Source organism: Bufo gargarizans, chromosome 8 (assembly GCF_014858855.1).
Source record: "Bufo gargarizans isolate SCDJY-AF-19 chromosome 8, ASM1485885v1, whole genome shotgun sequence".
Lineage (NCBI taxonomy): Eukaryota > Metazoa > Chordata > Amphibia > Anura > Bufonidae > Bufo > Bufo gargarizans.
Window position 1 is genome coordinate 109,416,438 of NC_058087.1, and position 26,345 is coordinate 109,442,782.

General features: G+C 44.4%; 1 protein-coding gene across 2 annotated transcripts in view; it reads right to left on the reverse strand.

Annotated features, from left to right (window-relative positions):
• The window catches only part of GLS (glutaminase), a 1,258,313-nt gene that overhangs the window by 1,157,346 nt on the left and 74,622 nt on the right, over positions 1 to 26,345 (reverse strand). The window lies entirely within an intron of this gene.

Here is a 26,345-nt window from a genome sequence, read left to right on the forward strand (position 1 = left end):
ATGAGGTTCTTTTCTTGGAATGCTGTGTTTGGTTTACGCCAAACATGTCCTCTGCTGTTGTGTCCAAATAATTCAATTTTGGACTCATCTGTCCAAAGAACATTATTCCAGAAGTCCTGGTCTTTGTCAACTTTATCTCTGGCAAATGTCAGTCTGGCCTCGATGTTTCTCTTGGAAAGCAAAGGTTTCCTCCTTGCACACCTCCCATGCAAGTTAAACTTGTACAGTCTCTTTCTGATTGTAGAGGCATGTACTTCTACATCAACAGTAGCCAGAGCCTGCTGTAGTTCTCGAGATGACACTTTAGGGTTTTTGGAGACCTCTTTTAGCATCTTGCGGTCTGCTCTTGGGGTGAACTTGCTGGGGCGACCAGTCCTGGGCATGTTGGCAGTTGTTTTGAAAGCCCTCCACTTGTAGACTATCTTCCGGACAGTGGAATGGCTGATTTCAAAATCTTTTGAGATCTTTTTAAATCCCTTCCCAGACTCATAGGCTGCTACAATCTTTTTTCTGAAGTCCTCTGACAGCTCTTTTGCTCTCACCATGGTGCTCACTCTCACTTCAACAGTCAGGAGCACACCAAACTAAATGTCTGAGGTTTAAATAGGGCAAGCCTCATTCAACATGCAGAGTAACGATCTACTAATTATGTGCACCTGGTGTGATATACCTGTGTGAGATCTGAGCCAATTTAAGAGGGAATACATGTGAGGGTGTCCTATCTTTTTCCTCAGTTAGAATAGGCATTTTTGTAGAATGACATTTACAGAAGATCTTGAAAAGACTTTTCTTCAGTTTTCTTTGTTTAGTTGGATTACTTTAATCTCTCTGTATTGTTGAAACGGAGATGAAATAACCTTTTATTAAAAATGTTACAAAAAACCACATGCTTTCAAAGGGTGTCCTAATTTTTTCACATGACTGTATGTATGGATGTCGGGCCTTGAGCCATAATTATTGGAGGGATCTATTTATTTATTTATTTATTTCCTTTGTTTTTTGTGTTTTTTTGCAAAGTCGGATTAATATCATTGACTTTTTTTGCCCTTGGAGGAAAGGATAAAGAAGAGAGGAAGCTATAGAGGAAGAAATTGAGAAAGGGGGAAGAGAATTTTAAATGCCATAAAAAAAAAGGGAGGAACAGCGTGGCCCTACGGGGAGTGCCGCCAGGCGATCAGCATCAGGCTTAGAAAGTGGGTCTAAACAATTGGGTTTAAATAAATATCTGGTCCCAAATTCACCTGGGGCTAGATCCCCACAAAAAGAAAAAAAAATGCGGATGCTAGTTTGCAGGGTCCGACACATGTGACGCTAGCGGAGGGGGAGAGGGGGACACCAGTGACATATACAGAAACAGATGTAAAAATGGTGCAGGATATACTTGGCACGGTCTCACGGATGGAAAATTTAATAGGTAATTTAGTAACCCAGCTTGGGACAGTGCAAACAGACGTTATGGTTATACGAGCTGAGATGGAAAAAGTAAGGCAGCGTCTGCAGGAGACGGAAAAAAGGATTCCCACCCTAGAGAAAGAAGTGGATCTCTTAAAACAAAAAAATGTTAAGATGGAACAAAAATTGGTAGACCAGGAGGATAGAGCTAGAAGGTCTAATATAAGATGTGTGGGGGTCCCAGAGCGAGCGGAGGGAGAAAATTGTACTGAATTTATGGAAAAATGGTTAAAAGAAAATATTAAAGAAGGTACTCTCTCCCCCTTATTTTCTATCGAAAGAGCACACAGGGTCCCCATAAAAAATAGGGTGCCAGGGGATTTTCCTAGACCGATATTGGTGAAATGTTTATTATCTAAAGATCGAGATGGAATATTATCAGATGTTAGAACCTCTGAAAAATATTATATACAGGGGGTAAACTATTCCCAGACTATTCATTTAGTACCAACGTACAAAGAAGAGAATTTATATCGGTCAAGAAAAGATTAAGGGAGGCAGGTATAAAATATAGCCTACTTTTTTCAGCAAAATTAAGGGTGGAACATAATGGTAAAGTTGTATTTTTTCAGACTCCGGCGGAAGTTAGTGAATGGGCGGATGGAGAGGGACTTTGAGGCTGGGGGGGGGAGGAGGGGATAGGAGCCAATATGCTAAGTTAAGGAGCCGCCCGGACTGCTGGTTAGCAGAAAGGGGGACTATATAGATGGAAGGGTGGATATGGGATGGGGTAGGGGGGACGTGCAAATTTTTTTTTTTTTTTTTTTTTTGCTCCTCCCCCTCGGTTAGATGGTTAAGATCCTTTCATTGAATGTGAGAGGGCTCCGTGAGACAGTTAAAAGATATGCCATCCTTGAGTGGATGAAGAGGTTTCTGCCAGCCATCATCTGCCTCCAGGAGACACATTTGGATAAGGGATCAGTAAGATGGCTAGAGAGGAGATGGATGGTGGCGGGATACCATTCGGTATATACTACCTATTCTAGAGGGGTCTCAATTTTGATCCATAACAAAATCAAGTTTGAAGGTCTGGCATGTGAGGCGGACAGCTATGGCAGATACCTCTTCTTAGGCTCCTTTCACACTAGCGTTCGCTGGTCCGCTCGTGAGCTCCGTTTGAAGGAGCTCACGAGCGGACCCGAACGCAGCCGTCCAGCCCTGATGCAGTCTGAATGGAGCGGATCCGCTCAGACTGCATCAGTCTGGCGGCGTTCAGCCTCCGCTCCGCTCGCCTCCGCACGGACAGGCGGACAGCTGAACGCTGCTTGCAGTGTTCGGGTGTCCGCCTGGCCGTGCGGAGGCGTGCGGATCCGTGCGGATCCGTCCAGACTTACAATGTAAGTCAATGGGGACGGATCCGTTTGAAGATGCCACAATGTGGCTCAATCTTCAGGCGGATCCGTCCCCCATTGACTTTACATTGAAAGTCTGGACGGATCCGTCCGAGGCTATTTTCACACTTAGCTTTTTTTTTTGCTATTTTAATGCAGACGGATCCGTTCTGAACGGAGCCTCCGTCTGCATTATTATGAGCGGATCCGTTCAGAACGGATCCGCCCGAACGCTAGTGTGAAAGTAGCCTTACATTGTTATGTAGAAGGAATTAAAACTGTAATCGCAAATATATATATTCCACCACCATATAAATCAGATGTTTTGTATCTACTGTATAGATTTATGTTAAATAAACAGGAATGTATGTTGATTGCGGTAGGCGATTACAATGCGGTTATGGATCCACTCAGGGATAGGATGTCTGGTAGAGGGGGAGGAGCACAAAATGTAGACTTATGTAAATTAGTTCATGAATTCAATTGGGTAGATGTATGGCGGGTCCAGAACCCGGATGAAGTTATGTAATCTTGTTACTCAAAAACACACCAAACTTGGTCGAGAATAGATATGACTTTTGGAAATAAAAAATTTAATGTCCCAAAATAGGATCACGATAAAGTATACACCTATGGCCTTGTCAGATCATAATGCAATGGTAATTGAGCTGGATTTGAATAAAAAAAATATTTTGCAGTCGTTCAAGTTCAACCCCCATTGGTTATTATTGATCTCGGATAAGGAGAGTATAACTGAGGAGTTAAAACTTTTTTTTATGGAAAATAACGGTTCTGCCAGTAGACTGGTGGTTTGGGACACTTTCAAGGCCTTTTTGAGGGGAATACTGTTTAAAAAAGTAGATTATTGGAAAAAAAAAGTACTAGGAAAAACGGGAAGGTACTGGAGGAAAAATTGCAAGAGGCAGGAATGACATGTATGAGGTACCCTACTGCAGTCAACAAGAGAGTATGGGAGGAAGAACAAGAAAAGTTGAAGATATATCAATTAGAAAAAAGTAGGAAAGAATTGCTTTTTCAAGGGATCCAGGTAGCCTCGGAGGGTGAAAAGGTTGGTAAAATCCTAGCAGATATAGTGAAAAATCAAAAAGGGAAATCATGGATCGGCGCAATTAAAGATAAAACTGGTAAATTAACCACTATACCTGAAGGCATTAAAAATGTGTTTCGGGAGTATTTCCTAGAGCTATATAAGTCCAGGGTGCAATACTCAAAACAAGAGTTAGATTCATATTTAGATAAGATTGCTTTTAGTAGGATATCTGAGATTCAAAGAGAATATCTGGAGAAAGAAATAACGGTGGCAGAAATAAATCTAGCTCTGGGGAAGGTTAAACTCGAGAAGGCACCAGGAGGAGATGGACTTCCTTTTGAAATATACAAAACCTTCTCTCAGGTTTTGGTATCAGAACTAAAAACAACATTGGATGAGGCCCGAAAATTAGGCGATTTACCTAATTCCATGAAGGAAGCAATTATTACACTAATTCCAAAAAAAGGAAAAGAACAAACAGATCCTGGTTCATATAGGCCCATATCCCTGCTGAACACGGATGTCAAAATTTTGGCAAAAGTTTTGGCTCTCAAGGGTTATCAAAGTAATAATAAATAAAGACCAAACAGGATTTATACCGGGTAGAACAATATACTCCAATATAGGAAGGTTTTTTCTCAACATTGAAGCTAATAGATCAGATGCAGGGGAGAAAGCGATACTTTCATTGGATGCCCAAAAGGCTTTTGATTGTATTGAATGGGAGTATCTATGGGCAGTATTAAGGAGGTTTGGCATAGGGGAGGTATTTATAGGGTGGATACAGTTAATATATTGTAACCCTAGGGCTAGAGTGGTTGTGGATGGGAGCTTGTCCCTGCCGTTTGCCCTATCTCGTGGCACAAGACAGGGGATGCCCTCTCTCCCCCTTTTATTTGCTATTGCAATTGAACCTTTGGCAAATATAAGAAATGATAGGGAGATTGAAAGTTTTCAATATGTGGGTGGGGAAGAAAAGGTGTTAATGTACGCGGATGATATTTTACTTTTTTTGCAAAACACTGGGGATCAGTTTAATAAAGTGATGGAGACAATAGATAAGTTTTTTTTTTTTTCTGGTTTAAATATTAACTGGGGGAAATCACACATGTTATTATTAGGAGATGGACAATTACAGGGAGATACACGGGTACACGTTCTTAAAAAAAATGAAAATTTTAAATACCTCAGTATACAAATCTCTAGAAATATAGAAGAATATGAAAAACTAAATGTCCTTCCCTTAATAAAAGAATTAAGAACTAAAATACACATATGGAAAAGACTACCAATGTCAATACAAGGTAGAGTAAATCTAATAAAAATGGTCCTCCTCCCGAAGATACTCTATGTATTACAAAATGCCCCAGTGAGAATACCGCAGAACATTTTCAAACTATTTGATAGATTAATGGGGGATTTTATTTGGAAGGGTGCGATCCCTCGGATAAAGAAGGAAGTCCTTCAGCTTCCAGTGCAGGAGGGAGGATTAGCGGTCCCTAATTTGTTTTTTTATTTTTTAATAACACAATACGGGAACGTAAAGGGTAGTTTAGATAGTCAGGTGGGTAGACAAGAATTAAATAAATGGGGATGGAAAAAAGAATGTAATCACTTAGAGGTGTTGGAATCAGGTTTTTTTGGGGAAAAAAATACTGAAAATAGGTTATTAAATTTAATAGAATACGTATGGGGGGAAATATGGGATTACACTTACCGGTAATCGTTTTTCCTTGAGCCTATGACAGCACCCATGGATAGCATCCGCCCCCTTCCTCAGGACAGGAAACAGGAAGCACAGCCTCTTCAAAAGGGAGGTACAACCCCCATCATGCCAGTCCTATTCCAAGAACTAAGGAGACAAAAACACTACACCACAAATCCACAACAGAACAAATGCTCATCTCTGTGTGCAAACACACATATACATCTCTCTATATATTCTAAAATTCTTTTTTTTTTTTTTTTATTGTAAGGGAGGGAATTAGGCGGGTGCTGTCATAGGCTCAAGGAAAAACGATTACCGGTAAGTGTAATCCCATATTTCCCCCCTCGCCTATGACAGCACCCATGGATATCTAGGCGAGATCAACCTAGGGTGGGACAACTGCTTGGAGGGGAGGACTTTACGCCCAAATCCCAAACCCTCCTGTGAAGGAAGCTGCAGCCTATAGTGCTTAAAGAAGGTATGAGCAGAACTCCAAGTAGCTGCTCTGCAAATCTGGTCAATAGAAGCGGAAGCTCTTTCTGCCCAGGATGTAGACACTGCTCTTGTTGAGTGTGCTCCAAACCCGGCAGGAGGAGGAACCCCTTTAGAGGAATATGCCAGATAGATGGCTTGTTTTATATACCTGGCTATGGACTGAGAGGAAGCAGGGGAGCCCTTCTTCTGTCCCTGAAAGGAAACTACCAGCTTAGAGGACAACCTCCATTCCTGAGTGGCCAAAAGGTATTGGATTAGACACCTAACATCGAGGCAATGAAATTCCCTTTCCTTCTGATTCTTGGGTGAGGAACAGAAGGAAGGTAAAACTATATCCTGAGACCGATGAAAGGATGATGAAACCTTTGGAAGGAAGGCAGGGTCAGGAGATAGGGTTATTCTATCTTCTAAGATATTGAGATACGGTTTTTCGATAGAGAGGGCCGAAATCTCACTCACTCTTCTAGCGGAAGTAATGGCTAGCAAGAAAACTAATTTAAAGGTCAAGATTTTAATAGAGATGTCCTCAATGGGCTCAAAGGGATCTCCGGTTCAGGCAGACAGGACTAGGTTCAAATCCCAGGAGGGAACTCTGGATTTCTGGACGGGAGCGAGTCTAGAAATTGCAACTACAAATCTCTTAATCCAGGGGTGGTCTGCTAACTTATACTCAAAGAGAGCACTTAAGGCAGAGATATGGACCTTTAAAGTACTGGGCCTCAGCTTTTTATTCCAGCCTTCCTGGAGGAAGCTCAGGACTAGAGGTAACTCCGGGGGATCCAAGACATTAACTGGCCTGTTTGCAAATCGAAGGAAGGCCCTCCAAACCCTCAAATAGATTTTTGAGGTAACAGGTTTTCTGCTGGATAAAAGGGTGTCTATCACCTCCCCGGAAAGACCCTTCATCTCTAGGATCTGCCTCTCAACAGCCAGGCTGTCAAGTGCAGGCTCTCCAACTGTGGATGAAGTAATGGTCCCTGAACTAGTAGTCCCGGGAAGACGGGAAGTACCCAGGGGTCTGCTACCGACATCCTCAGCCAGGAAAACCAGACCCTCCTGGGCCAAAAGGGGGCTATAGTAATTACTAGGGCCTTCTCCTCCCGAATCTTCTTCAGGACTCTCGGGAGTAGCTTTATAGGAGGCAAGGCGTACAGGAGGCCTACTCTCCATGACTGCGCCAAAGTGTCCACTGCCGTGGGCCGTTCTAGTGGGGATAGAGAGTAGAACCTTTTCACTTTTCTGTTTCCCCTTGTGGCAAAGAGATCCACCACCGGGAGACCCCAGAGAGCCACGATGTCGTTGAAGACCTGCTGATCTAGGGACCATTCCCCCTGCCGAACACAATGCCTGCTCAGAAAGTCTGCCTTCACATTCTCCTTTCCCTTTAAGTGTACCGCCCTGATCGATGGAAGGAAATCCTCTGCTATCTCGAAAATCTCCCTGGTGAGAGACAATAGATCTGGCGATCTCGTCCCCCCCTGACGATTGATATAGGCTACTGCCGTCATGTTGTCGGAGTAGATTAAGACGTTTCTGCCTTTTGAAAGGTGGAGGCACTTCTTCAAGGCCATGAGGATCGCCAGGAGTTCCTTGAAGTTGTGAGATCTGGGAACTATCTCCTGATCCCACTGTCCCTGCAGAAGTAGAGATTCTGTGTGAGCTCCCCACCCCCAAGGACTTGCGTCTGTAGTCAGAGAGAGGGGATCCTGCCTTGACCAAGGGACTCCTCTCTGAAGGTTGGAAGGTTCATATCTGGCTTGGTACGAGATTGGATTTCTGGAGATTTAACTCCCAACCCAACTTTACCAGCACCTCCCTGACCCAGGCAATCCCTTCGGATAATTGTCCTGGTGTCAGAGAGAAGGAGGAAATCGTCTAGATAGGGAATGACAATCAGATCCCTCTCCCTCAGATGAGCCATCATCTCTGCTACAATCTTCGTGAAAAGCCTGGGTGCCTGAGACAACCCAAACGGCAGGGCCCGAAACTGTACGTGTAGGAGTCTGTCCGGGAACAGAACTACTACTCTCAGGTACTTCTGGTGACTGGGATGGATTGGGACGTGGTAATAAGCGTCCCAGAGGTCCAGGGTCGCCATGTAGCAGCCCAGGAATAAATTCGGAATTATGGAACTGATAGTCTCCATACGAAACCTCTCGTACACCAGGTATTTGTTGAGCAGCTTCAGATTTATTATCGTTCGGAAGGTGCCCTTCGGCTTCTTTACAAGAAAAAGAGTCGAATAATAGCCCCTCTCCCTCTCTTGAGCTGGAACCTCCTGCAGGACCCTCTTCTTTAGTAAATCTGCAACTTCCAGACGCAATGCTTCTAGCTTCTCTGGGCTGGAGCGATAGTCCGTCAAAACGAACCTTTCTGGAGGAGTTCTCAGGAAGTTCAGGCAATAGCCCTGTGAAATGATTGAGAGGATCCAGGGGCTGTTTGAGATCTTCCGCCATTGATCTGCGAAGAGGGAGAGACGACCTCAAACCGGGCATCCGCAGGCCTGACATGCAGGTTTGCCCCAACCGGACGGTAGCTTCCTCTTGCAAATAGCACAGCCCCGCTCCTTGGACCTTGACCCCCTTCTCTCTTTAGAAGTCTAAACACATAAAGCAAAGACAACCATCAGGTACTGAGATAAATGGAAAATGCAGGGCATTCGCCCCTCTTACCCCCACCGGTACCGAGGATTCGTTGGTGGTTTCAGTGGGTTCTGCGCGCTGTGTGGGCTCCATTTTCTGCCAGTGGCTGTCATCCATGGAGTTCACTGCAGGACAAAACACCAGCCTGCAGTGAGAGCTGGCTGGTTTTTGAACTTGCCGGGCGCGCGCCGGCACCCTCCCCTTCCGGTCCAAGGCCCGCCTCCTCCCACTGCCAAAAGCCGGAGGCCAAGATCCGGCGCCGACTGATGACGTCAGCGCCGGCCTGACCTACCCGGAAGTATGCGCGAACGCCAGCGGCAGCCGAAAATACGGCACGGCCGCAGAGGTTCGCCAAGCCGGGGACACCGAAGCAGCCCCGACGGGGGAGTGACCGGACGAGAGGGAGTCCAAAGGGGCCAGACTTCAGCAGCGGCTTCCGAGGAAGACTTACGCCGCTCGGGTAGGCCCTCCTCCCACGGGTATCAACCAAGGGGCTCCCGCAGCTCTGCTCTTTAACCGCTGTGCATCCACCCTGTCCCTTAGGGACAGGAAACAGAACTGGCATGATGGGAGTTGTACCTCCCTTTTGAAGAGGCTGTGCTTCCTGTTTCCTGTCCTGAGGAAGGGGGCGGATGCTATCCATGGGTGCTGTCATAGGCGAGGGGGGAAATTAAGAAGATATTGGAGATTAAAGGGTTTTTGAAATATACACTGATATGGAAAAATTTCAATTTAAAGGAATTAGAAACAATAAGGGATTATATAGATTGGGGGAAAAAAGGAGTGAAATATTTAGATCAGATCTTTGAAGAGGATAAGCTGAAGGACTTCAACAAAATGGTGTCGGAATTTGGGATCCCCCACAGTGATATGTATAAATATTTCCAGCTTAGGAATGCACTGCGGACAGTGGTACAGGAAGACAAGTATAGAAGGGAAAAATCAGATAAGTTGGATAAGTTTACAGCAGAAACAGAAGGAGGAGGAATAACTGCAAGGAGATATAAGGTTCTGATGGAGGTAAAAAGAAAAAGGACTATAATGCTTGCTGAGAAAAAATGGGAGAAAGATCTAGATTCCTTTACGGAAGAAAAATGGAGAGATGCCCTTAGGAATTATGCGACAATCTCGGACAGGGGTTCACATAAGATCTCACAATTTTTCATAGTGCATAGACTTCATCGATCTCCATGGATATTGAAAAGAATGGGAGTGAGAGAAACAGATAAGTGTTCAAGATGCGGGGAGGAGAGAGCAGATTTGATACATTGTTTTTGGAGATGCCCCAAGCTATATAGATACTGGACAGAAATAATGGAAACCGTGTATTTGCTCCTGAAGGTTCGGTTGCCCAGGGATCCTGTAATTTGTATTCTAGGGGCAACTGAACACTTGAATTTGAACAAAAAAATACGATTGGTCTTGAATAAAGTATTATTTCAGGCCAGACTCCTTATTCTCAGAAAATGGATAAAGGCGGACCCACCGATGGTGGGACAGTGGAGAAAAGTAATAGATAATTTAACTAGAAAAGGTACAATTTCTGGGGAAATTGTGTGATGTGTTCTTGCCTCCACCAGTAGCTTACAACTGGAGTGGGCGGAGTAACTGGGTGGAGTGTAGACTCCGCCCACTTTTATAAATTTTGACCTTTGTCTCACACTGACCCACCCTGCCGAGTTTGGGTGCTGTGAGAATGACAGCTGTTTAAAGGTTTCTTATTGAAGTCAATAGGGAAAATCTGATTGGTTGTTTGTGGCTCCGCCCACTTTTTAGCATCCCCAAAATGAGATATACATTGGCACAGTCCTCCAGTGACCAACTGTGCCAAGTTTCGGGAACCCTGCCATTAAAAGTCTAAGAGCAGCGGCAGTTTGAATTTTTCCCATTTAAACAAATGGCTGAAATTTGATTGGCCGTTGTAGACCCCGCCCACTTTTTATTTTTTTTGACCCCAGTCACCCAATGACCTACGGTGCCTAGTTTGGGTATTCTGGCTTAAATACTGTGAGAATGACAGCAATTTAAAAGTTTCTCATTGAAGTCAATAGGGAAAATCTGATTGGTGGTTTGTAGCTCCGCCCACTTTTTAATGTCCCCCAAAATGTGACAGAAATTTTCAGGTTGACCCCATGACTAAGTGACCCAAGTTTGGTGACTTTAGTTTAAAATCTGTGCGACTGGGAGAGATTTGAAAATTGTCCCTGTCAAAGTCAATGGGAAAAACGTGGATTTTGGGGGCCCTGTCCCAGGGGCCCGGAGGGTGGGATCGGGTAACAAAGCAAAAGCAAGGTACTTGGGTGGGTGCCGACCAAGTCTGCAAAGTTTGGAATTTGTACTCCTAAAAATGTGGGAGAAGTAGCAATTTGAAGGTCTCATTAAAGTCAATGGGGAGATTTTGATTGGTTCTGTGTGGCCCCGCCCACTTTTTGGGGTCCCCGAAATGTGCCCAAAGTTTTCGGGTTGACTCCATGACTAAGTGACCCAAGTTTGGTGACTTTAGTTTAAAATCTGTGCGACTGGGAGCGATTTGAAAATTTACCCTGTCAAAGTCTATGGGAAAAAAGGGGGCTTCCGGGGCCCGCCACGGGGGCCCCGGGGGTGGGATCGCTCCACAAAGTAATAGCAATCCGATCGGGTACAATCTGCACGTTTTGGTAAATTTTTGTCTATGTAGTGTAAAAACTGTGGGAGGAGTTAGGGTGGCAAATTTGGCTATAATAAGAATAAGAAGAACTAGAAAAGGTACAATTTCTGGGGAAATTGTGTGATGTGTTCTTGCCTCCACCAGTAGCTTACAACTGGAGTGGGCGGAGTAACTGGGTGGAGTGCTGTGGCTTAAATACTGTGAGAATGACAGCTGTTTAAAAGTTTCTTATTGAAGTCAATAGGGAGAATCTGATTGGTTGTTTGTGGCTCCGCCCACTTTTTAGCGTCCCCAAAATGAGATATATATTGGCACAGTCCTCCAGTGACCAACTGCGCCAAGTTTCAGAACCCTGCCATTAACAGTCTAAGAGCAGCGGCAGTTTGAATTTTTCTCATTTAAACAAATGTCTGAAATTTGATTGGCCGTTGTAGACCCCGCCCACTTTCCAATTTTTTTTTTCCCCCAGTCACCCAATGACCTACGGTGCCAAGTTTGGGTATTCTGGCTTAAATATTGTGAGAATGACAGCAATTTAAAGGTTTCTCATTGAAGTCAATAGGAAAAATCTGATTTGTTGTTGTTGGCTCCGCCCACTTTTTCAATTTTTGAAGCCAAAGTAATCTATGACCTGATTTCTAAGATTTGAAGCCCCTGACATCAATAATGGCAGCATTTTTCAATTTTCTGCATATGTCAAATTCCCCATTGAAATCAATCAAAGAAATCTGATTGGTTGTTTTTGGCTCCGCCCACTTTTCTAAATTTCAATCCTAATCCTAAAATGTCCAACTGTACCAAGTTTGGGGACCCTGCCAGTAACAGTGTAAGATCAGCGGCAGTTTTAAATTTCCCCATTAAAATAAATGACTAAAATTTGATTGGCCATTGTAGACTCCGCCCACTTTTTATACATTTTTGAATCCAGTCACCCAATGACCTACGGTGCCAAGTTTGGGTATTCTGGCTTAAATACTGTGAGAATGACAGCAATTTAAAGGTTTCTCATTAAAGTTAATAGGGAAAATCTGATTTGTTGTTGTTGGCTCCGCCCACTTTTAAATTTTTTGAATCCAAAGTAATCTATGACCTGATCTCAGCGATTTGAAGCCCCTGACATCAATCATGGCAGCATTTTTCAATTTTCTGAATTTTTTTTTTTCCATATTGAAATCAATGAAAGAAATCTGATTGGTTGTTTTTGGGCCCGCCCACTTTTCAAAATTTTAATCCTAATCCTAAATTGTCCAACTGTACCAAGTTTGGGAAACCTGCCATTAACAGTCTAAGAGCAGCGGCAGTTTGAATTTTTCCCATTTAAACAAATGGCTGAAATTTGATTGGCCGTTGTAGACTCCGCCCACTTTTTCATTATTTTTTGAATCCAGTCACCCAATGACCTACGGTGCCAAGTTTGGGTATTCTGGCTTAAATACTGTGAGAATGACAGCAATTTAAAGGTTTCTTATTGAAGTCAATAGGGAAAATCTGATTGGTTGTTTGTAGCTCCGCCCACTTTTTAATGTCCCCAAAATGTGACAGAAATTTTCAGGTTGACCCCATGACTGAGTGACCCAAGTTTGGTGAGTTTCACTCCGAAGCTGTATGAGTGACAAACATTTGCATTTTTCCAATAAAACTCTATGGGAGAAAAAAAGAGGTTTTCGGGGGCCCGCCCCAGGGGCCCGGAGGGTGGGATCGGTTAACAAAGCACAAGCAAGATACTCGGGTATGTGCCGACCAAGAGTGCAAAGTTCGGTATTTATACTCCTAAATCTGTGGGAGGAGTAGCAATTTGAACGTCTCATTGTAGTCAATGGGGAGAATTTGATTGGTTCTGTGTGGCCCCGCCCACATTTTCGGGTCTCCGAAATGTGCTAACAAATTGCGCGTTGACCCCATGACTAAGTGACCCAAGTTTGGTGACTTTAGTTTAAAATCTGTGCGACTGGGAGCGATTTGAAAATTGTCCCTGTCAAAGTCAATGGGAAAAACATGGATTTTGGGGGCCCTGTCCCAGGGGCCCGGAGGGTGGGATCGGGTAACAAAGCAAAAGCAAGGTACTCGGGTGGGTGCCGACCAAGTCTGCAAAGTCTGGAATTTGTACTCCTAAAAATGTGGGAGGAGTAGCAATTTGAAGTTCTCATTAAAGTCAATGGGGAGATTTTGATTGGTTCTGTATGGCCCCGCCCACTTTTTGGGGTCCCCGAAATGTGCCCAAAATTTTCGGGTTGACTCCATGACTAAGTGACCCAAGTTTGGTGACTTTAGCCTCAAAGCCTGGCGAGTGGGAGCGATTTGAAAATTTACCCTGTCAAAGTCTATGGGAAAAAAGGGGGCTTCCGGGGCCCGCCACGGGGGCCCCGGGGGTGGGATCGCTCCACAAAGTAATAGCAATCCGATCGGGTACAATCTGCACGTTTTGGTAAATTTTTGTCTATGTAGTGTAAAAACTGTGGGAGGAGTTAGGGTGGCAAATTTGGCTATAATAATAATATATATGTGAGATAATAGTATGTGGTCTTGCTATGCAAGAACACATAATAACTAGAAAAGGTACAATTTCTGGGGAAATTGTGTGATGTGTTCTTGCCTCCACCAGTAGCTTACAACTGGAGTGGGCGGAGTAACTGGGTGGAGTGTAGACTCCGCCCACTTTTATAAATTTTGACCTTTGTCTCACACTGACCCACCCTGCCGAGTTTGGGTGCTGTGAGAATGACAGCTGTTTAAAGGTTTCTTATTGAAGTCAATAGGGAAAATCTGATTGGTTGTTTGTGGCTCCGCCCACTTTTTAGCGTCCCCCAAAATGAGATATACATTGGCACAGTCCTCCAGTGACCAACTGTGCCAAGTTTCAGAACCCTGCCATTAACAGTCTAAGAGCAGCGGCATTTTTAAATTTTCCATTTAAAACATATAGCTGAAATTTGATTGGCCGTTGTAGACCCCGCCCACTTTTAAATTTTTTGACCCCAGTCACCCAATGACCTACGGTGCCTAGTTTGGGTATTCTGGCTTAAATACTGTGAGAATGACAGCAATTTAAAAGTTTCTCATTGAAGTCAATAGGGAAAATCTGATTGGTGGTTTGTAGCTCCGCCCACTTTTTAATGTCCCCCAAAATGTGACAGAAATTTTCAGGTTGACCCCATGACTAAGTGACCCAAGTTTGGTGACTTTAGTTTAAAATCTGTGCGACTGGGAGAGATTTGAAAATTGTCCCTGTCAAAGTCAATGGGAAAAACGTGGATTTTGGGGGCCCTGTCCCAGGGGCCCGGAGGGTGGGATCGGGTAACAAAGCAAAAGCAAGGTACTCGGGTGGGTGCCGACCAAGTCTGCAAAGTTTGGAATTTGTACTCCTAAAAATGTGGGAGGAGTAGCAATTTGAAGTCTCATTAAAGTCAATGGGGAGATTTTGATTGGTTCTGTGTGGCCCCGCCCACTTTTTGGGGTCCCCGAAATGTGCCCAAAATTTTCGGGTTGACTCCATGACTAAGTGACCCAAGTTTGGTGACTTTAGCATCAAAGCCTGGCGAGTGGGAGCGATTTGAAAATTTACCCTGTCAAAGTCTATGGGAAAAAAGGGGGCTTCCGGGGCCCGCCACGGGGGCCCCGGGGGTGGGATCGCTCCACAAAGTAATAGCAATCCGATCGGGAACAATCTGCACGTTTTGGTAAATTTTTGTCTATGTAGTGTAAAAACTGTGGGAGGAGTTAGGGTGGCAAATTTGGCTATAATAATAATAATAACTAGAAAAGGTACAATTTCTGGGGAAATTGTGTGATGTGTTCTTGCCTCCACCAGTAGCTTACAACTGGAGTGGGCGGAGTAACTGGGTGGAGTGTAGACTCCGCCCACTTTTATAAATTTTGACCTTTGTCTCACACTGACCCACCCTGCCGAGTTTGGGTGCTGTGAGAATGACAGCTGTTTAAAGGTTTCTTATAGAAGTCAATAGGGAAAATCTGATTGGTTGTTTGTGGCTCCGCCCACTTTTTAGCATCCCCAAAATGAGATATACATTGGCACAGTCCTCCAGTGACCAACTGTGCCAAGTTTCGGGAACCCTGCCATTACAGTCTAAGAGCAGCGGCAGTTTGAATTTTTCCCATTTAAACAAATGGCTGAAATTTGATTGGCCGTTGTAGACCCCGCCCACTTTTTAATTTTTTTTTACCCCAGTCACCCAATGACCTACGGTGCCTAGTTTGGGTATTCTGGCTTAAATACTGTGAGAATGACAGCAATTTAAAAGTTTCTCATTGAAGTCAATAGGGAAAATCTGATTGGTGGTTTGTAGCTCCGCCCACTTTTTAATGTCCCCCAAAATGTGACAGAAATTTTCAGGTTGACCCCATGACTAAGTGACCCAAGTTTGGTGACTTTAGTTTAAAATCTGTGCGACTGGGAGAGATTTGAAAATCGTCCCTGTCAAAGTCAATGGGAAAAACGTGGATTTTGGGGGCCCTGTCCCAGGGGCCCGGAGGGTGGGATCGGGTAACAAAGCAAAAGCAAGGTACTTGGGTGGGTGCCGACCAAGTCTGCAAAGTTTGGAATTTGTACTCCTAAAAATGTGGGAGAAGTAGCAATTTGAAGGTCTCATTAAAGTCAATGGGGAGATTTTGATTGGTTCTGTGTGGCCCCGCCCACTTTTTGGGGTCCCCGAAATGTGCCCAAAGTTTTCGGGTTGACTCCATGACTAAGTGACCCAAGTTTGGTGACTTTAGCGTCAAAGCCTGGCGAGTGGGAGCGATTTGAAAATTTACCCTGTCAAAGTCTATGGGAAAAAAGGGGGCTTCCGGGGCCCGCCACGGGGGCCCCGGGGGTGGGATCGCTCCACAAAGTAATAGCAATCCGATCGGGCACAATCTGCACGTTTTGGTAAATTTTTGTCTATGTAGTGTAAAAACTGTGGGAGGAGTTAGGGTGGCAAATTTGGCTATAATAATAAGAATAAGAATAAGAATATATATGTGAGATAATAGTATGTGGTCTTGCTATGCAAGAACACATAATAACTAGAAAAGGTACAATTTCTGGGGAAATTGTGTGATGTGTTCTTGCCTCCACCAGTAGCTTACAACTGGAGTGGGCGGAGTAACTGGGTGGAGTGTAGACTCCGCCCACTTTTATAAATTTTGACCTTTGTCTCACACTGACCCACCCTGCCGAGTTTGGGTGCTGTGAGAATGACAGCTGTTTAAAGGTTTCTTATAGAAGTCAATAGGGAAAATCTGATTGGTTGTTTGTGGCTCCGCCCACTTTTTAGCATCCCTAAAATGAGATATACATTGGCACAGTCCTCCAGTGACCAACTGTGCCAAGTTTCGGGAACCCTGCCATTAACAGTCTAAGAGCAGCGGCAGTTTGAATTTTTCCCATTTAAACAAATGGCTGAAATTTGATTGGCCGTTGTAGACCCCGCCCACTTTTTAATTTTTTTTTACCCCAGTCACCCAATGACCTACGGTGCCTAGTTTGGGTATTCTGGCTTAAATACTGTGAGAATGACAGCAATTTAAAAGTTTCTCATTGAAGTCAATAGGGAAAATCTGATTGGTGGTTTGTAGCTCCGCCCACTTTTTAATGTCCCCCAAAATGTGACAGAAATTTTCAGGTTGACCCCATGACTAAGTGACCCAAGTTTGGTGACTTTAGTTTAAAATCTGTGCGACTGGGAGAGATTTGAAAATTGTCCCTGTCAAAGTCAATGGGAAAAACAGTGGATTTTGGGGGCCCTGTCCCAGGGGCCCGGAGGGTGGGATCGGGTAACAAAGCAAAAGCAAGGTACTCGGGTGGGTGCCGACCAAGTCTGCAAAGTCTGGAATTTGTACTCCTAAAAATGTGGGAGGAGTAGCAATTTGAAGTTCTCATTAAAGTCAATGGGGAGATTTTGATTGGTTCTGTATGGCCCCGCCCACTTTTTGGGGTCCCCGAAATGTGCCCAAAATTTTCGGGTTGACTCCATGACTAAGTGACCCAAGTTTGGTGACTTTAGCGTCAAAGCCTGGCGAGTGGGAGCGATTTGAAAATTTACCCTGTCAAAGTCTATGGGAAAAAAGGGGGCTTCCGGGGCCCGCCACGGGGGCCCCGGGGGTGGGATCGCTCCACAAAGTAATAGCAATCCGATCGGGTACAATCTGCACGTTTTGGTAAATTTTTGTCTATGTAGTGTAAAAACTGTGGGAGGAGTTAGGGTGGCAAATTTGGCTATAATAATAATAATAATAACTAGAAAAGGTACAATTTCTGGGGAAATTGTGTGATGTGTTCTTGCCTCCACCAGTAGCTTACAACTGGAGTGGGCGGAGTAACTGGGTGGAGTGTAGACTCCGCCCACTTTTATAAATTTTGACCTTTGTCTCACACTGACCCACCCTGCCGAGTTTGGGTGCTGTGAGAATGACAGCTGTTTAAAGGTTTCTTATTGAAGTCAATAGGGAAAATCTGATTGGTTGTTTGTGGCTCCGCCCACTTTTTAGCATCCCCAAAATGAGATATACATTGGCACAGTCCTCCAGTGACCAACTGTGCCAAGTTTCGGGAACCCTGCCATTAACAGTCTAAGAGCAGCGGCAGTTTGAATTTTTCCCATTTAAACAAATGGCTGAAATTTGATTGGCCGTTGTAGACCCCGCCCCCTTTTTAAATTTTTTTTGACCCCAGTCACCCAATGACCTACGGTGCCTAGTTTGGGTATTCTGGCTTAAATACTGTGAGAATGACAGCAATTTAAAAGTTTCTCATTGAAGTCAATAGGGAAAATCTGATTGGTGGTTTGTAGCTCCGCCCACTTTTTAATGTCCCCCAAAATGTGACAGAAATTTTCAGGTTGACCCCATGACTAAGTGACCCAAGTTTGGTGACTTTAGTTTAAAATCTGTGCGACTGGGAGAGATTTGAAAATTGTCCCTGTCAAAGTCAATGGGAAAAACGTGGATTTTGGGGGCCCTGTCCCAGGGGCCCGGAGGGTGGGATGACTACGTGGACCCAAGTTGGTGACTTAGTTTAAAATCTGTGCGACTGGGAGAGATTTGAAAATTGTCCCTGTCAAAGGTCAATGGGAAAAAACGTGGATTTTGGGGGCCCTGTCCCAGGGGCCCGGAGGGTGGGATCGGGTAACAAAGCAAAAGCAAGGTACTTGGGTGGGTTGCCGACCAAGTCTGCAAAGTTTGGAATTTGTACTCCTCTAAAATGTGGGAGAAGTAGCAATTTGAAGGTCTCATTAAAGTCAATGGGAGAGATTTTGATTGGTTCTGTGGCCCCGCGCCCACTTTTTGGGGTCCCCGAAATGTGCCCAAAATTTTCGGGTTGACTCCATGACTAAGTGACCCAAGTTTGGTGACTTTAGCGTCAAAGCCTGGCGAGTGGGAGCGATTTGAAAATTTACCCTGTCAAAGTCTATGGGAAAAAAGGGGGCTTCCGGGGCCCGCCACGGGGGCCCCGGGGGTGGGATCGCTCCACAAAGTAATAGCAATCCGATCGGGTACAATCTGCACGTTTTGGTAAATTTTTGTCTATGTAGTGTAAAAACTGTGGGAGGAGTTAGGGTGGCAAATTTGGCTATAATAATAATAATAATAACTAGAAAAGGTACAATTTCTGGGGAAATTGTGTGATGTGTTCTTGCCTCCACCAGTAGCTTACAACTGGAGTGGGCGGAGTAACTGGGTGGAGTGTAGACTCCGCCCACTTTTATAAATTTTGACCTTTGTCTCACACTGACCCACCCTGCCGAGTTTGGGTGCTGTGAGAATGACAGCTGTTTAAAGGTTTCTTATTGAAGTCAATAGGGAAAATCTGATTGGTTGTTTGTGGCTCCGCCCACTTTTTAGCATCCCCAAAATGAGATATACATTGGCACAGTCCTCCAGTGACCAACTGTGCCAAGTTTCGGGAACCCTGCCATTAACAGTCTAAGAGCAGCGGCAGTTTGAATTTTTCCCATTTAAACAAATGGCTGAAATTTGATTGGCCGTTGTAGACCCCGCCCACTTTTTAATTTTTTTTGACCCCAGTCACCCAATGACCTACGGTGCCTAGTTTGGGTATTCTGGCTTAAATACTGTGAGAATGACAGCAATTTAAAAGTTTCTCATTGAAGTCAATAGGGAAAATCTGATTGGTGGTTTGTAGCTCCGCCCACTTTTTAATGTCCCCCAAAATGTGACAGAAATTTTCAGGTTGACCCCATGACTAAGTGACCCAAGTTTGGTGACTTTAGTTTAAAATCTGTGCGACTGGGAGAGATTTGAAAATTGTCCCTGTCAAAGTCAATGGGAAAAACGTGGATTTTGGGGGCCCTGTCCCAGGGGCCCGGAGGGTGGGATCGGGTAACAAAGCAAAAGCAAGGTACTCGGGTGGGTGCCGACCAAGTCTGCAAAGTTTGGAATTTGTACTCCTAAAAATGTGGGAGAAGTAGCAATTTGAAGGTCTCATTAAAGTCAATGGGGAGATTTTGATTGGTTCTGTGTGGCCCCGCCCACTTTTTGGGGTCCCCGAAATGTGCCCAAAAGTTTTCGGGTTGACTCCATGACTAAGTGACCCAAGTTTGGTGACTTTAGCGTCAAAGCCTGGCGAGTGGGAGCGATTTGAAAATTTACCCTGTCAAAGTCTATGGGAAAAAAGGGGGCTTCCGGGGCCCGCCACGGGGGCCCCGGGGGTGGGATCGCTCCACAAAGTAATAGCAATCCGATCGGGTACAATCTGCACGTTTTGGTAAATTTTTGTCTATGTAGTGTAAAAACTGTGGGAGGAGTTAGGGTGGCAAATTTGGCTATAATAAGAATAATAAGAACTAGAAAAGGTACAATTTCTGGGGAAATTGTGTGATGTGTTCTTGCCTCCACCAGTAGCTTACAACTGGAGTGGGCGGAGTAACTGGGTGGAGTGTAGACTCCGCCCACTTTTATAAATTTTGACCTTTGTCTCACACTGACCCACCCTGCCGAGTTTGGGTGCTGTGAGAATGACAGCTGTTTAAAGGTTTCTTATTGAAGTCAATAGGGAAAATCTGATTGGTTGTTTGTGGCTCCGCCCACTTTTTAGCATCCCCAAAATGAGATATACATTGGCACAGTCCTCCAGTGACCAACTGTGCCAAGTTTCGGGAACCCTGCCATTAACAGTCTAAGAGCAGCGGCAGTTTGAATTTTTCCCATTTAAACAAATGGCTGAAATTTGATTGGCCGTTGTAGACCCCGCCCACTTTTTAATTTTTTTGACCCCAGTCACCCAATGACCTACGGTGCCTAGTTTGGGTATTCTGGCTTAAATACTGTGAGAATGACAGCAATTTAAAAGTTTCTCATTGAAGTCAATAGGGAAAATCTGATTGGTGGTTTGTAGCTCCGCCCACTTTTTAATGTCCCCCAAAATGTGACAGAAATTTTCAGGTTGACCCCATGACTAAGTGACCCAAGTTTGGTGACTTTAGTTTAAAATCTGTGCGACTGGGAGAGATTTGAAAATTGTCCCTGTCAAAGTCAATGGGAAAAACGTGGATTTTGGGGGCCCTGTCCCAGGGGCCCGGAGGGTGGGATCGGGTAACAAAGCAAAAGCAAGGTACTTGGGTGGGTGCCGACCAAGTCTGCAAAGTTTGGAATTTGTACTCCTAAAAATGTGGGAGAAGTAGCAATTTGAAGGTCTCATTAAAGTCAATGGGGAGATTTTGATTGGTTCTGTGTGGCCCCGCCCACTTTTTGGGGTCCCCGAAATGTGCCCAAAGTTTTCGGGTTGACTCCATGACTAAGTGACCCAAGTTTGGTGACTTTAGCGTCAAAGCCTGGCGAGTGGGAGCGATTTGAAAATTTACCCTGTCAAAGTCTATGGGAAAAAAGGGGGCTTCCGGGGCCCGCCACGGGGGCCCCGGGGGTGGGATCGCTCCACAAAGTAATAGCAATCCGATCGGGTACAATCTGCACGTTTTGGTAAATTTTTGTCTATGTAGTGTAAAAACTGTGGGAGGAGTTAGGGTGGCAAATTTGGCTATAATAAGAATAAGAAGAATAATAATATATATGTGAGATAACATTATGTGGTCTTGCTATGCAAGAACACATAACTAGAAAAGGTACAATTTCTGGGGAAATTGTGTGATGTGTTCTTGCCTCCACCAGTAGCTTACAACTGGAGTGGGCGGAGTAACTGGGTGGAGTGTAGACTCCGCCCACTTTTATAAATTTTGACCTTTGTCTCACACTGACCCACCCTGCCGAGTTTGGGTGCTGTGAGAATGACAGCTGTTTAAAGGTTTCTTATTGAAGTCAATAGGGAAAATCTGATTGGTTGTTTGTGGCTCCGCCCACTTTTTAGCATCCCCAAAATGAGATATACATTGGCACAGTCCTCCAGTGACCAACTGTGCCAAGTTTCGGGAACCCTGCCATTAACAGTCTAAGAGCAGCGGCAGTTTGAATTTTTCCCATTTAAACAAATGGCTGAAATTTGATTGGCCGTTGTAGACCCCGCCCACTTTTTAATTTTTTTTGACCCCAGTCACCCAATGACCTACGGTGCCTAGTTTGGGTATTCTGGCTTAAATACTGTGAGAATGACAGCAATTTAAAAGTTTCTCATTGAAGTCAATAGGGAAAATCTGATTGGTGGTTTGTAGCTCCGCCCACTTTTTAATGTCCCCCAAAATGTGACAGAAATTTTCAGGTTGACCCCATGACTAAGTGACCCAAGTTTGGTGACTTTAGTTTAAAATCTGTGCGACTGGGAGAGATTTGAAAATTGTCCCTGTCAAAGTCAATGGGAAAAACGTGGATTTTGGGGGCCCTGTCCCAGGGGCCCGGAGGGTGGGATCGGGTAACAAAGCAAAAGCAAGGTACTCGGGTGGGTGCCGACCAAGTCTGCAAAGTTTGGAATTTGTACTCCTAAAAATGTGGGAGAAGTAGCAATTTGAAGGTCTCATTAAAGTCAATGGGGAGATTTTGATTGGTTCTGTGTGGCCCCGCCCACTTTTTGGGGTCCCCGAAATGTGCCCAAAATTTTCGGGTTGACTCCATGACTAAGTGACCCAAGTTTGGTGACTTTAGCGTCAAAGCCTGGCGAGTGGGAGCGATTTGAAAATTTACCCTGTCAAAGTCTATGGGAAAAAAGGGGGCTTCCGGGGCCCGCCACGGGGGCCCCGGGGGTGGGATCGCTCCACAAAGTAATAGCAATCCGATCGGGTACAATCTGCACGTTTTGGTAAATTTTTGTCTATGTAGTGTAAAAACTGTGGGAGGAGTTAGGGTGGCAAATTTGGCTATAATAATAATAATAAGAACTAGAAAAGGTACAATTTCTGGGGAAATTGTGTGATGTGTTCTTGCCTCCACCAGTAGCTTACAACTGGAGTGGGCGGAGTAACTGGGTGGAGTGTAGACTCCGCCCACTTTTATAAATTTTGACCTTTGTCTCACACTGACCCACCCTGCCGAGTTTGGGTGCTGTGAGAATGACAGCTGTTTAAAGGTTTCTTATTGAAGTCAATAGGGAAAATCTGATTGGTTGTTTGTGGCTCCGCCCACTTTTTAGCATCCCCAAAATGAGATATACATTGGCACAGTCCTCCAGTGACCAACTGTGCCAAGTTTCGGGAACCCTGCCATTAACAGTCTAAGAGCAGCGGCAGTTTGAATTTTTCCCATTTAAACAAATGGCTGAAATTTGATTGGCCGTTGTAGACCCCGCCCACTTTTTAATTTTTTTGACCCCAGTCACCCAATGACCTACGGTGCCTAGTTTGGGTATTCTGGCTTAAATACTGTGAGAATGACAGCAATTTAAAAGTTTCTCATTGAAGTCAATAGGGAAAATCTGATTGGTGGTTTGTAGCTCCGCCCACTTTTTAATGTCCCCCAAAATGTGACAGAAATTTTCAGGTTGACCCCATGACTAAGTGACCCAAGTTTGGTGACTTTAGTTTAAAATCTGTGCGACTGGGAGAGATTTGAAAATTGTCCCTGTCAAAGTCAATGGGAAAAACGTGGATTTTGGGGGCCCTGTCCCAGGGGCCCGGAGGGTGGGATCGGGTAACAAAGCAAAAGCAAGGTACTTGGGTGGGTGCCGACCAAGTCTGCAAAGTTTGGAATTTGTACTCCTAAAAATGTGGGAGAAGTAGCAATTTGAAGGTCTCATTAAAGTCAATGGGGAGATTTTGATTGGTTCTGTGTGGCCCCGCCCACTTTTTGGGGTCCCCGAAATGTGCCCAAAGTTTTCGGGTTGACTCCATGACTAAGTGACCCAAGTTTGGTGACTTTAGTGTAAAATCTGTGCGAGTGGGAGCGATTTGAAAATTTACCCTGTCAAAGTCTATGGGAAAAAAGGGGGCTTCCGGGGCCCGCCACGGGGGCCCCGGGGGTGGGATCGCTCCACAAAGTAATAGCAATCCGATCGGGTACAATCTGCATGTTTTGGTAAATTTTTGTCTATGTAGTGTAAAAACTGTGGGAGGAGTTAGGGTGGCAAATTTGGCTATAATAATAATAAGAAGACATAATAATAATACTTGTGAGATAATAGTAGTGGTCTTGCTATGCAAGAACACATAACTAGAAAAGGTACAATTTCTGGGGAAATTGTGTGATGTGTTCTTGCCTCCACCAGTAGCTTACAACTGGAGTGGGCGGAGTAACTGGGTGGAGTGTAGACTCCGCCCACTTTTATAAATTTTGACCTTTGTCTCACACTGACCCACCCTGCCGAGTTTGGGTGCTGTGAGAATGACAGCTGTTTAAAGGTTTCTTATTGAAGTCAATAGGGAAAATCTGATTGGTTGTTTGTGGCTCCGCCCACTTTTTAGCATCCCCAAAATGAGATATACATTGGCACAGTCCTCCAGTGACCAACTGTGCCAAGTTTCGGGAACCCTGCCATTAACAGTCTAAGAGCAGCGGCAGTTTGAATTTTTCCCATTTAAACAAATGGCTGAAATTTGATTGGCCGTTGTAGACCCCGCCCACTTTTTAATTTTTTTTGACCCCAGTCACCCAATGACCTACGGTGCCTAGTTTGGGTATTCTGGCTTAAATACTGTGAGAATGACAGCAATTTAAAAGTTTCTCATTGAAGTCAATAGGGAAAATCTGATTGGTGGTTTGTAGCTCCGCCCACTTTTTAATGTCCCCCAAAATGTGACAGAAATTTTCAGGTTGACCCCATGACTAAGTGACCCAAGTTTGGTGACTTTAGTTTAAAATCTGTGCGACTGGGAGAGATTTGAAAATTGTCCCTGTCAAAGTCAATGGGAAAAACGTGGATTTTGGGGGCCCTGTCCCAGGGGCCCGGAGGGTGGGATCGGGTAACAAAGCAAAAGCAAGGTACTTGGGTGGGTGCCGACCAAGTCTGCAAAGTTTGGAATTTGTACTCCTAAAAATGTGGGAGAAGTAGCAATTTGAAGGTCTCATTAAAGTCAATGGGGAGATTTTGATTGGTTCTGTGTGGCCCCGCCCACTTTTTGGGGTCCCCGAAATGTGCCCAAAATTTTCGGGTTGACTCCATGACTAAGTGACCCAAGTTTGGTGACTTTAGCGTCAAAGCCTGGCGAGTGGGAGCGATTTGAAAATTTACCCTGTCAAAGTCTATGGGAAAAAAGGGGGCTTCCGGGGCCCGCCACGGGGGCCCCGGGGGTGGGATCGCTCCACAAAGTAATAGCAATCCGATCGGGTACAATCTGCACGTTTTGGTAAATTTTTGTCTATGTAGTGTAAAAACTGTGGGAGGAGTTAGGGTGGCAAATTTGGCTATAATAAGAATAAGAATAACTAGAAAAGGTACAATTTCTGGGGAAATTGTGTGATGTGTTCTTGCCTCCACCAGTAGCTTACAACTGGAGTGGGCGGAGTAACTGGGTGGAGTGTAGACTCCGCCCACTTTTATAAATTTTGACCTTTGTCTCACACTGACCCACCCTGCCGAGTTTGGGTGCTGTGAGAATGACAGCTGTTTAAAGGTTTCTTATTGAAGTCAATAGGGAAAATCTGATTGGTTGTTTGTGGCTCCGCCCACTTTTTAGCATCCCCAAAATGAGATATACATTGGCACAGTCCTCCAGTGACCAACTGTGCCAAGTTTCGGAACCCTGCCATTAACAGTCTAAGAGCAGCGGCAGTTTGAATTTTTCCCATTTAAACAAATGGCTGAAATTTGATTGGCCGTTGTAGACCCCGCCCACTTTTTAATTTTTTTTGAATCCCAGTCACCCAATGACCTACGGTGCCAAGTTTGGGTATTCTGACTTAAATATTGTGAGAATGACAGCAATTTAAAGGTTTCTCATTGAAGTCAATAGGGAAAATCTGATTTGTTGTTGTTGGCTCCGCCCACTTTTTAAATTTTTGAATCCAAAGTAATCTATCACCTGATTTCAGAGATTTGAAGCCCCTGACATCAATCATGGCAGCATTTTTCAATTTTCTGAATTTTTTTTTTCCACATTGAAATCAATGAAAGAAATCTGATTGGTTGTTTTTGGCCCCGCCCACTTTTCAAAATTTTAATCCTAATCCTAAATTGTCCAACTGTACCAAGTTTGGGGAACCTGCCATTAACAGTCTAAGAGCAGCGGCAGTTTGAATTTTTCCCATTTAAACAAATGGCTGAAATTTGATTGGCCGTTGTAGACTCCGCCCACTTTTTCATTATTTTTGAATCCAGTCACCCAATGACCTACGGTGCCAAGTTTGGGTATTCTGGCTTAAATACTGTGAGAATGACAGCAATTTAAAAGTTTCTCATTGAAGTCAATAGGGAAAATCTGATTTGTTGTTGTTGGCTCCGCCCACTTTTTAAATTTTTGAATCCAAAGTAATCTATCACCTGATTTCAGCGATTTGAAGCCCCTGACATCAATCATGGCAGCATTTTTCAATTTTCTGAATTTTTTTTTTTCCATATTGAAATCAATGAAAGAAATCTGATTGGTTGTTTTTGGCCCCGCCCACTTTTCAAAATTTTAATCCTAATCCTAAATTGTCCAACTGTACCAAGTTTGGGAAACCTGCCATTAACAGTCTAAGAGCAGCG